Source organism: Arachis hypogaea, chromosome 16, assembly GCF_003086295.3.
Source record: "Arachis hypogaea cultivar Tifrunner chromosome 16, arahy.Tifrunner.gnm2.J5K5, whole genome shotgun sequence".
In the NCBI taxonomy this organism is placed as follows: domain Eukaryota; kingdom Viridiplantae; phylum Streptophyta; class Magnoliopsida; order Fabales; family Fabaceae; genus Arachis; species Arachis hypogaea.
The window spans coordinates 119,378,941-119,391,216 of record NC_092051.1 but is presented as its reverse complement, the minus strand read 5'-3'; the positions used below and the strand labels follow the sequence as shown (position 1 = coordinate 119,391,216).

Genomic DNA, 12,276 nt, shown 5'->3' with positions numbered 1-12,276 from the left:
CCTTCGTACAGTTATTGGAATGCCTTCCTTTATCCATACGGGGTCCTCATCTTCAAAGACCACCCCAGCTTTCTTGCATATTCGGTAAATAGTGCTGGGGTAACCTAACGTTCCTCTTGAGTCGCTTTTTTCTGCCATCTTTCTAATGCCTTCAGCTATGAGTCAATGAACCTTGATTTCTCCTCCCTTCAGTATACAATGCACCATCGTGGCTCTCTTGACATTCACCTCCGAGTTGTTTGCAGCTGGGAGAATAGACCTTCTCACTAGCTCAAACCACCCCTTGGCTTCAGGAGTGAGATCTGTTCTCTTGATGAACTTTGGTTTGTTTCCCGCACCCCTTTCCCAGTCAGCTCCTGGTACACAAATGTCTTGCAGAATCTGGTCATAATTGGGGTTGTCCAATCTTGAGTGATAGCTTTCTTCTTCAAACTGTATAGACCGTAGCTTCAATGCCCTCATGACACTCATGGGACCAAAGTCCACCATCTTTCCTCTCAAAAAGCTTGTATAGGACTCATCCTTTTTATCATATCGAACCGCATTTGCATAAAATTCTCTTATGAGGTTTGCATTCACCTTAATGACCGGGTCGGTGAGGAGCTCCCATCTTCTCCTTTCTACCTTCTCTGTAATTTCGGGGCACTCAGTCTTTTTAACTTGAAATCCCAGCTCATAAATGATTTCCTTATCAACCATCCACCCGTATTGCAATGCATGATACAAGCTTCTAAATCTCTTCTCATCATATGGGTGTTCTTCCATGGGTTCCTTTCCCTTCCTTCTCTTAGAACTTGAAGATGCCATGAATGATGGTTAATATGTGAAGGTGGTAAGGTTGTGGAGACTTTTGGTTGTTTAGGGTTTTATGGCAATGAAGAGAGTGAGGGGAGGAATGTTTGTAATCGGATAGGGGGTGTCTTGTACCGAAATGAAGAGTGGTGAAGGGTGTGTGATGACAATGAAGGGTGGTACAGACAAGGGTCGTTTATATAGAGAAGTTGTGAGAGAATGGAGGGTGTAGATTGATGAAGTGGTCACTTGATGGACGGTTGGGGTTATGCATGGCTAGAAGACAAGGATCATCACTTTATGATGGGGATTGCTCGGTCTTCTAGGGGTCCCTTTTTTTCAATGTTGCATGGCAACATTTTCCAATGTATTCCCTTTTTAGAACAAGTGTGTAGCCCCTCCTTTTGTGGTGTCCGAACCTTCTTTGTTTGGTTGTCCAATCTATCCCTTTTAATGCTCCTTTTCTTTTCCTATAAAGACAAACTAAGAAAAGTAAGAAAGGATATTAAAATGACCATATGAACTTTACGGCTAATATTAATAAAAGGGAAGAAAAGATTTGATTATTTATTTATGAATTCCAACTAACTAACTAACTATTGGTGGGTCCTTATATGCATTTTGGTGGCACCATGGGGTGACACCAAACTTAGTTTGGAGCACTGTGATGAAGGTGTTGTGTTCAAAGCTCCCAAGACTAGCATGCATCTTGGTTTGCTTTGAACACCAAACTTGTTCCTCACTATATTCTGCACAAGAAGGTTTTCACCAATTGTTTGTCATGTTTGGATTGAAATTCATAAATATTGACTTATTCACTATCTTCTGAAAGCATATAAAATATGGGTTGCCTCCCATGAAGCGCTTCTTTAGCGTCACTAGCTTGACGTTACTCCCTCATTAGGGTGGTTGGTACTGCTTGAAGTCTTCCCCTCTTGCTGTGGACTTGTATCCATTGGTGGTATCAATGATTTCTACATGTTCCAGGGAGAGAACTCTGTTGATAGTGAAGACCTTAGGTAACTGAGATGGTACAGTGGGGAGATTAGGGGGAATATCTGGGAAGTAAGCTGAGATAACTCTATCCCCTGGAGAGAAGTCTTCCATAGGGATCTTCTTGTTCCTCCACCTCCTTGGTACCTTCTTCTTTGTTTCTTTTGAGGTTGCCTTGCCCTCGGTTACCTCTTTTTCTAAAGGAGTTATGATGCTATCTCCACCTGCCTCTAGAGGTTTAGGTTCCTCCAACTTTTTCTTGAGCTGTGGCCATCGCTGTTTTCCTTGTTTATCAATTAAGGGGATCTCAGAATGAACTGGCTGTGCTTCAGTGCTTGTCTCCTCCTTCAGTGTCTCATTATCATCTGTGTTTAGTTCCTTGTCCTCTTGATCTGTTTCTTGTGAGAGTTTGAAAACATTGAAGCTGAGTCGTTCATCATGGATTCTCAATATTAGCTCCCCTTTCTCTACATCGATAAGTGCTCTTGCCGTAGCTAGGAATGGTCTTCCCAATATGATTGGGTGAGTGTGACTCTCTTCCATGTCCAGGATGACAAAGTCTGTTGGGAGAAAGTATTTCCCAACCTTTAGCAACACATTTTCCACCACTCCTGTTGCTTGCTTTTGAGTTTTGTCAGCCAGTCTGATGATCACATCTGTAGGCATTATCTCATTGATCTGCAGCCTCTTCACCAGGGATAAGGGCAGTAAGTTGATGCTGGCTCCTAAATCACATAGTGCTCTATCGAACATGGTTTCACCTATGGCACAAGGAATGTGAAAACTCCCTGGGTCTCTTCTTTTTGTAGGCAACTCAGGTTGAATAAGGGCACTACATTCCTTGTTCATCACTATAGTCTGGCCTCCTTTGAGTGAGCTTTTCCTGGGAAGAAGTTCCTTCATATACTTGATGAATGCAGGCATTTGTTGAATTACCTTGATGAATGATATGTTTACATGTAGAGATGCAAACAAGTCTAGGAACCTTGAGTATATTCTTTTTCCCACAGCACCATTGAGCAGTTGAGGGAAGGGTGCATAGAGTTTCAGCAACTCTTGTTGTGAGATTTCTGGTTCCTGGTGATCTCTATCATCCTCCCTTGTTGAGTTGTCATCAGGTTGTTCGAAAGGTTTTCCATGCTTGTCTTCAGTCACTTGATCACTTGTAGTGACCATTTTGCAATCTTCCCATCTTACTTTCTTTGCTTCTCCTCTGGGGTTTTTCTCCGTGTCACTTGGGAAGCTATCAGTGGGTTTGGGAATCTTCTCAGCTAAACATCCCACCTGGAATTCCAGCTTCATAATGGTCTCTCCCTGGTTCTTAATATTGGCTCGCACCTCCTCTTTGAACACCTTATTTTCTTGAATCTCTTGGCATATTCCTTCAAGTAAGGTTTCAATCTTAGAGAGCCTGTCATCAATTGATGGATGATTCAGAGTAGATGTGCTGTTTTGGTTTTGATAGGCGTGTGGAGAAGTGTTGTTGTGGGGGTGCTGAGATGTCCTCTGTGTGAATTGTTGGTGAGCTGTATTGTTGTTGGAAGTGTAACGTCTCTGGTCTTGGTTTTGATCTTGCTGACTTCCCCACCCAAAGTTTGGGTGGTTTCTCCATCCAGGGTTGTAGGTCTTGGAGTATGGATCATGGTTTTGCCTTGGTGAATTCCCAATGTAGTTGGCTTGCTCCTGACTACCCTCTGCTTCTTCATTCACTCCTTCTTGGGTTGTTGATGGAGTGGAGACTGCTGCTACTTGGTTCCCCTTCATCTTCTTAGTGAGGTCAGCCAACTGCTGGGTAATGAGCTTGTTTTGGGCCAACAGAGCATCTACATTGTTTAGCTCCATTACTCCTCTTGTGTTCCCTCTTTCGGAAGCATAGAAGTAGTCGTTCTCTGCTACTATTTCAATGACATCTATAGCCTCCTCAATGGTTTTCTTCTTGTTCAAGGATCCTCCGGATGAATGGTCTACAACCTTCTTTGATTCATAAGAGAGCCCTTCATAGAAAATGTGCAGCTGCACCAATTCGTTGAACATGTCAGGTGGACACCTCCTTGTTAAGTCCATGAACCTCTCCCATGCTTCATATAGAGTCTCACCATCTTGTTGCCTGAAAGTTTGAACCTCAGCTCTCAGCCTATTGATTCGTTGAGGAGGGTAAAATCTTGCTAAGAATTTGTTCACCACATCCTCCCAAGTTGTCAAACTCTCCTTTGGGAAAGACTCCAGCCATTTGGCTGCTTTATCCTTAAGTGAGAATGAAAATAGGAGCAGTCTATAGGTGTCAGGATGAACACCATTAGACTTCACTGTGTCACATATCCTCAGGAAGGTGGTTAGATGTTGATTGGGGTCTTCTTGGACACCTCCTCCAAACGAACAGTTGTTCTGAACAAGGGTGATGAGCTGTGGTTTAAGTTCGAAGTTGTTGGCATGGATTGTTGGCTTTTGGATGCTACTTCCGCAATTGCCTGGGTTTGGATTGATGTAAGAGCCTAAAACTCTTCTATCCTCACCAGCATGATTTGCTCTACCTCTTCCCCCATGGTCATGAGCCTCTTCTTCATGATGGTTTTCCATGTTGTCTTCCATGTTTGGTTCAAAGAATTCTTCCTCTTTCTCAGCACCAACCACTTTCTTTCCTCTTGCCTCCCTCCTTAATCTAAGGAGGGTCCTCTCAGGTTCAGAATCGAAGGAAGTTGAAGCCCCGCTTCTTCTCCCTATCATACAACCAACAAGTGCAAGCAAGAAAAGATAAGTGCAGAAAGTATTTTTGTCAGAATTACTGTTAGTTGTGGGTGATACAATCTATCAAACAGTTAGTAGGTTAGCAAACAGAATTTGAAAATAACAAAGAAAAACAAAAGAGTAGAGGGGGAAGGGAAGAAGTTTAACTAAAATAGAAAGTAAATCACTCAAACAGAAAAATAAAATTCACAGAAATAAAAATGCTCAATCTAGTGATCTTCCAATTTAATCATTGTAGATGCAAAATCAATCCCCGGCAACGGCGCCATAAACTTGATGCACGAAAAACTTGTCTCACAACAAATTTCCTTCGGCAAGTGTACCGAATTTGTCGTCAAGTAAAAACTCACAATAGAGTGAGGTCGAATCCCACAGGGATTGATTGATCAAGCAACTTTAATTAGAAGAATGTTCTAGTTGAGCGAATCCAGAATTTGGGTTGAGAGTTGCAGAAAATGAAATGGCGAGAATGTAAATAACAGAAAAGTAAATGCTAGAACTAAAGGACTGGAATTAAATGACTGAAAGTAAATTGCAGAATTGTAAATGGGAATGGGGGATTTGCTCATAAAAGTAAATGGCAGAAATTAAAGAGAATGGATAAGATCAGAGAAGGGGAATTCATTGGGCTTAGGAGATATTGCAATTCTCCGGATCAAGTTCATTTTCATCTCTTCCTCAATCAATGCATTCATTGATCTCCTTGGCAATCTTAATTGATTGAATTACAATTTCTTGCAATTCAATCTCTCAAATCTTGATCAATAGCCAATTCCTTGGTCAATTGCTCATGAGAAGAGATGAAGTGTGGTCACTGATTATACCACATGCATTTCCCAAATCAAGTATTGAGAGGGTTATAGTCACATACCCATCCAAACCCAATTTGGTCCAGCATGAGAAAGCATTTCTAGCTTGATCTCTTCATTCCTCTTTCAAGGTTCAGAAGAGATCCAAGTTTGAATAGCTTCTTTTCCAAGATAACTACCTAGTTGGATGAAGATCGAAAGCTTTCAAGTAAAATCAAGAGAAAAGATAGAAGAAGAATAATGAAAATTAGTATTGATCCATCAAATTACAACAGAGCTCCCTAACCCAATGAAAGGGGTTTAGTTGTTCATAGCTCTAGAAAATGAAAATAAAGATGGAGAATACATCATAAAACTAGAAAATGCAGAGAAGGTAAAATACAGAGAGTAGTTCTTTTTTCCAACTTCCAGAACTCTTTTATCAATTCAAAGCTACTCCTATATATACTACTCTTTTCAACTTCTAGTTTGCTCTTCAAGTCTTGGGCCTTTGGATCTTGAGTTTGAAGCAGTTCTTTTCTTCATTTGGGCTTGGCTTTACTTGCAGAGAAAAAGTGCTAAGTGGGCAGAGACTTTAGCTCAGGGCGTTAGGGGTGTTAACATTTAGTGAAAGTATAAGTTCGAGAACGTTAGTGACACTTAACATTTTCACTAACGTTCCAATGTACCCCTTTGCCTCACGTTAAAGCCCACGTTAACTAGGTTAACGTGGCTTCTAATGTGGCCTTGCCAACCTTCGAGAACGTTAGTGACACTCAACATGGTTACTAACGTTCCAGTGTGCCCCTTTTTGCTTCACGTTAAAGCCCACGTTAACTAGGTTAACGTGGCTTCTAACGTGGCCTTGCCAATCTTCGAGAACGTTAGTGACACTCAACATTGTCACTAACGTTCCAATGTGCCCCTAGATCTCACGTTAGAGTCCACGTTAACTAGGTTAACGTGGCTTCTAACGTGGCCATTCTTAGCCATCCCAACGTTAGTGACAATGTTGAGTGTCACTAACGTTGGCTCATCATTCATTCCTCATCATTAGCTTCCATGTTAACTAAGTTAACATGGAAGTTAACATGGCTCCTTGGGGGTTGTGTGGTTGCTTCCAACGTTAGTGACGATGTTGAGTGTCACTAACGTTGTCGACAACTCTCACCTCTTACGTTAGCTCCCACGTTAACCAAGTTAACGTGGGAGTTAACGTGGTGTGTTGCATCCTTAGGCCAACGTTAGTGACAATGTTGAATGTCACTAACGTTGGCTTCTCTTCCCCCCTTTAACGTTAGAGGCCACGTTAACTAAGTTAATGTGGACTCTAACGTGGCCACTCATGAGTGTTTGCCAACGTTAGTGACAATGTTAAGTGTCACTAACGTTGGCTCAACTTCCCTTCTCCACGTTAGAGTTCATGTTAACTTAGTTAACGTGACTCTTAACGTGGGCAATGATGGCTTTGAGAGTGTTATTGGCAATCACTTTTCTCATTAACTTTGCAAGTTACCTCCCTTTCCTTGCTTCCTTTGGTCCTGAAATCAAGCAATAGAGTGCATCAAAGTTCTAGTCCAAGTCATGGGTAATGCAGCATACAATTTGTCACTAAATTCATGCAAAATCCTCATGAAATCATGTAAAATGCACAATGTATGCTTGACTCAAGGTGTAAGTGAATATCTACCCAAAACTAGCTTATTTCCTAAAGAAATGCATGAAACTACCCTAAAAACAGTAAAGAAAAGGTCAGTGAAACTGTCCAAGATGCCCTGGCATCAGGGATTGTTCAAATAACTTGAGAAAACTTGCAATTCAAGCAAAAACTCAATTCAAAGAATTATCCCTTATTAAAGCATAGAATGTATAAACACCTTAGCAAGAAAAGAAAAATATACCAAGAAGTAAATAAACTATATATAATGGAATCCAATTCATTCATTCATTATATCTACAAGAGAATGGAAAGAGTTTACCATGGTAGGGTGTCTCCCACTAAGCACTTTTTGTCAAGGTGGCTTATGCTTGTGTTCATCCTTGAACCTCCAAGAGTGCTTGTCCTTCATTCGGTTATCAGAAGTTCCAACCTTCTTCATTAAGCTTTGGTGAGGTCCTTTCCAAGATGTGAGCTCCCGAGATTGACCATCGTAAGATAATCCAGGATCCTATATCTTGTCCTCGCACCCATCTTCTAGTTGATTGCCTTGACTTTGTTCGGGCGACGAGAAAACAGAATTCTCATGGAAGCACCAAACTACTCTCCTAGACCCAATTAATCGAGCATTACACCAACCCATGCTCTCCAATTTCGAGCTTCCCACCATAATGAGCCTAGATTTAGAACGCCAACCACCAAACATCCTCCTCTTTCGCTTAATTCCACAAAGCGCTCTAAGTTGGCCATCCGTTTCAAGCAAACCATACTCAAGTGGGATAGTAAAGTTGAGAGTTAGAAGTTTTACCCATTCAAGCAGAGGATTGGATGACGAACTAGGTGGGGGAGTTCCCAAAGATCTTGATAAAGCATGCTCTACTCCCGTCCATCCTCTTCTAGAGGTTTCCACCACTTGGCGAGGTTCTTCAAGTTCCTCCTCATGCCGAGCTTCCTTAAGTTCACATCCTTCTTCACCAATTTCTTCTATTTCTTCCCCATCACTCTCATCATAGATAGGAGGTAAAGTAAAATCTACCTCATCATCAAATCTAGACATTTTGGGGAAGGACTCTTCAAACTCGGACGGATCATATGTTGATTCGGAATCATCATAGATAGGAGCGCTTGTTGCTTGGAATACTTCTCCCAGTTCTTCATCTTCAGTAGGCCTTGGAGGTTTCAAGTCTTCCTCAACCTTGCTTTCTAATCCACTGGGGAAGGGTTCAACAAGATCGTCAAGGGGGTTGATCAACATGGGTAAAAAATCACAAGTGATGGAACCTACTTCTTGATCAATTTTCTTCGACTCTCTGTTTACTTCTGCAACATTACTCTTTTCTTCGACATCCCCTTCAAGCTTCTTGGAAGAGGGTTCTTCAATTCGAGATTCCTTTATGTGCTCAACGTATCCCAAACATCCATCCATTACTTTCTTTTGTTTGCTAATCTCTATCTTCTCCCCTTGTTGTCCTTCTTGCTTCAATTCACCTTCCTCACCATGGAGCTTCAAGTTCATATTCTCACTAAGCTCCTTGATTGTTTATCCACATTCAACAATGGGGGTACTTAAAGTGCATGAACTTAGGTGAGACGTTAAGTGATTCACGGCTTCTACCATGCTAGCTATCTTTACTCTTAGCTCCTCAAACTTAGTTTCATCCTCCTCTTGCCGCCTTAAGATGTGAGATTCAAGGTCTCTCAGTTCTGATATGAAGGCTTCGTCGGGAGGTAGTGGTGAAAGAGATGGTTCCTCGGTTAAGGGAAGATTGTTGTAATCGGAAGGTAGTTCATGTTGGTGGAGTTCTTGAGGTGGTGTATGTGGAAATTGTGGTTCTTGGGGATATTGGTATTGGGATGGTGGTCGTTCCATATGTTATTCGAACGGTGGTTGATATGGTATGTATGAGTTATGGTCATGTAGAGTAGAATGGTGGTGTGAGGCTTGTGAGTATGATGTGTGGCTATATTGAGGAATGGGGTCACATGCATATGATGATTGTGGTTGACAACCACAACAAGGGTCATCATACACATTGGACTGGCGTACGTTAGGATCAGAATTATACCCATAGGAGTTCGTAGGAGGTTGTTGCCATGAAGGTTGTTCATAAGCTTGACGTTCCTCCCATCCTTGATTCCCAAATCCCTGATGCATATCCTCATTGGAGCTTCCATTTTCTACAACATAGTTTGAACTACACTCATAGCCAAAAAGATGAGAATTCATAATGAAATAGAAAATAAAGACAAAGGGCAATAAGAAATAAAGAAGATAAAATCCTAACTAGTAAAAACTGGCAAACAAACCAAAGTTCAAGCTATTCACAATATGTACAATAGCCAATAATATAGCACCATTGGGTCCCCGGCACCGGCGCCATTAATTTGGTACAGAGAGATTTTTGTTGTCGGTAAGGAATTTCTCTTATAGAAAGAAGAATTTCGTTGTAAGCATAGCTCCAAACCAACAAACAACTCTCACATCAAATTAAAATGATGGTTTTGTCACAATTAACAAACCCCAAATAAGAATTAACCAGAGTATTTGGACTCTGGGTCGTCTCCCTAGGAACCAATTGAGTGCATGCGTATTGGCTATGATGGGGTAAAAAGGGGGTTTTGTTTATGAGATGGCAAGAAAGTAAATTGAGCGAGTAAGTAAAGAAAGCAAAATAAAGAACTCTTGGCTAAGACTTGGGTACTTGAGATCACAATCCTAGTTAACACCAATTATTGACAATTATGAGAGGCTAACCCATTAAGTCTACTTCTCGAAGCCTTAAGTACGTAACATTTACTCCTAGACTGGAAGTATGTCAAATAGGCCTGATCACATCCACCCATAAGTCCTAACCTCCCTACCAATTGGCTTAGTAGTGGGTTAGCGTCAATGAGCTTCAAATTGATCACACAGGATTCTCAAATTACCAAATCCATTGTATCCAAAAACTCAAGATCACTCAAGTCCCTTGGCCTAGACCAAGAGTTGATAAAACTACTCAAGAACTAAAGAGAGAATTTCATCGAACACTTAGAGTGCAATAAAAGTTAACATCATAAATTACAAAGATACTAAAATCTACCACTATTAATTGCAAGAAAAGTGAGGTCACAACTCAATTCATCAATTAAAGAAACATCAACATCAAAATTGCATTAAATGTAAACAAATCCAACATGAGTCATCATCACAAACGAGAGCAAATTGAGAAACTAGCATAAAAACTAAGAGGATCAAGGTGTAGAAATGAGAAATTATGGAAGAAACAAGATGAGATCAAGTAACTAAACATGAAATTAAAATATTCTAACCTAATCCTAACCTAATTCTAGAGAGAAGAGGGAGCTTCTCTCTCTAGAAAACTAACTAAAGGCTCATGTTGGCTAAACTAATTGCTCCCCCTTTGCTTGGACTTCAATTCTGCATGAAATACACTCAGAAACAAGTTGGATTTGGGCCTGGGCAGCTCAGAAATTGCCCCCAGCGTTTTGCCTTCAAGTGGGCCACGTGAAAGTATCGGCGCATGCGCGCCATGTGCGCGTGTGCGTCGCTGGCAAATTCTCAACCCGCGTGGACACGGCATGTACGCGAGCGCATCCATAGGCGAAATCACTTTTGCGCGTGCGCGCCTGGTGCGCGTGTGCGTCCTTTGGTGCATTCCCAATCTTTGTTTCTCCATGCATTCTCCCTTTTTGTATGCTTTTCTCCTCATTTCTTCCATCCAATACTTGCCTTACGGACCTGAAATCACTCATCAAACACATCAAGGAATTGAATGGAATTAAAGTGAATTAAAATCACCAATTTAGGGCCTAAAAAGCATGTTTTTACACTTAAGCAAAATTCAAAGGAGAATTACAAAACCATGCTATTTTATTGAATAAATGCGAGAAAAAGTGACAAAATTCCCCAAAATAAGTACAAGATAAATCACGAAATCGGGGTTTATCAAGAACCTCCTTCCAAGATGTTTGAATTTGATGTTGAGGAGGGTGTGCAACCTCCAAAGCATATCATGGTTCAAGACTTTGAGGAGGTTGATCAAGAGATAGATTCAATAATTAATGAATTTCTATCCATAATTTAAGCCTCTCCCATTGGACTTGAAGAAAAGGTTAATATTGAAGAAGCTTGTCAAGAGGTGGAGATCATCAAAGAGGAGTCCAAGAGAGAGAACCATACATTGGCAGAGCCGCCACTGGAGACACCTCTCCCAAAGCCATCACCGTCCATCCTTTCATTCTAGAGTGTAAATCTCATCCCTTTACGCTTTAATTTCTCACTTACATATGGTTTGCTTGAGACGGATGAACAACTCAGAGCTCTTTATGGTCTTAAGAAAAAAAGGGGATGGTTAGTGGTTGGCAATATAATCCTAGGTTCGTTATGGTTAGATGTTCGAGGTCTAAGTGCAATGGTTGGTATAGTTCTCAATTGTTTGGGTCTAGGAAGTTTTTGGGATGCTTCAGTGAGAATTGGGATTGCTTGCTAACCAGTGGAAACAATGATGATCCACTTCAAGACGGGTGTAGAAACAAGATTTGGGATCCCGGTGATAAACCCCATTTTAAGGGTTTATCTTGTGCTTGATTTAGTAGATTTTATCCATTATTCTCACACTTATTCATATAATTTGCATGTTTTACATTTTCCTTCCTAATTCTGTGCTTTGATTGAAAACATGCTTCTTTGGCCTTAAAATTGCTAATTACTAATCCTCTCTTATTACCATTCGATGTCGTGATATGTGTATTAAGTGTTTCAGGATTTATAGGGCAGAAATGACTTAGAGGATGGAAAGGAAGCATGCAAAAGTGGAAGGAACACAAGAAATTGAAGGAATTGCTAAGCTGTCAAGCCTGACCTCTTCGTACTAAAGCGATCATAACTTAAGATATAGAGGTTCAAATGAGGCGGTTCCAGTTGCGTTGGAAAGCTAACATTTGGGGCTTTAAAATGATATGCAATTTGCCATAGTTGCCATGCTGTTAGGTGATGCGCACGCGTGGATCACGCGTACGTGTGACCTTGCGAAAGTTCAGCGACGCGTACGCGTAGGTGACGCGTACGCGTGACTGAGCCACGTACTGCACGTATCAGAAAATGCTGGAGGCAATTTCTGGGCTGTTTTTGGCCCAGTTCTAAGCCCGAAAACACAGATTAGAGGCTGCAGAGTGGAGGAATCAGGGAGACAACTTTCATTCACATAATTTTAGGTTTAGATGTAATTTTTCTAGGGAGAGGCTCTCTCCTCTCTCTAGGTTTTAGGATTCTTAGGTTTAGCTATTTTCAATTTCAAA

At 41.1% G+C, this 12,276-nt stretch overlaps 1 non-coding gene across 1 annotated transcript; it reads left to right on the top strand.

The window, feature by feature from the left end:
- Window positions 1-3,817: 3,817 nt before the first annotated feature.
- On the top strand, window positions 3,818-3,921 carry LOC112760413 (small nucleolar RNA R71). Its single transcript, XR_003180855.1, has one exon. It is a non-coding gene; the product is annotated as a small nucleolar RNA R71 (small nucleolar RNA).
- Window positions 3,922-12,276: the final 8,355 nt, after the last annotated feature.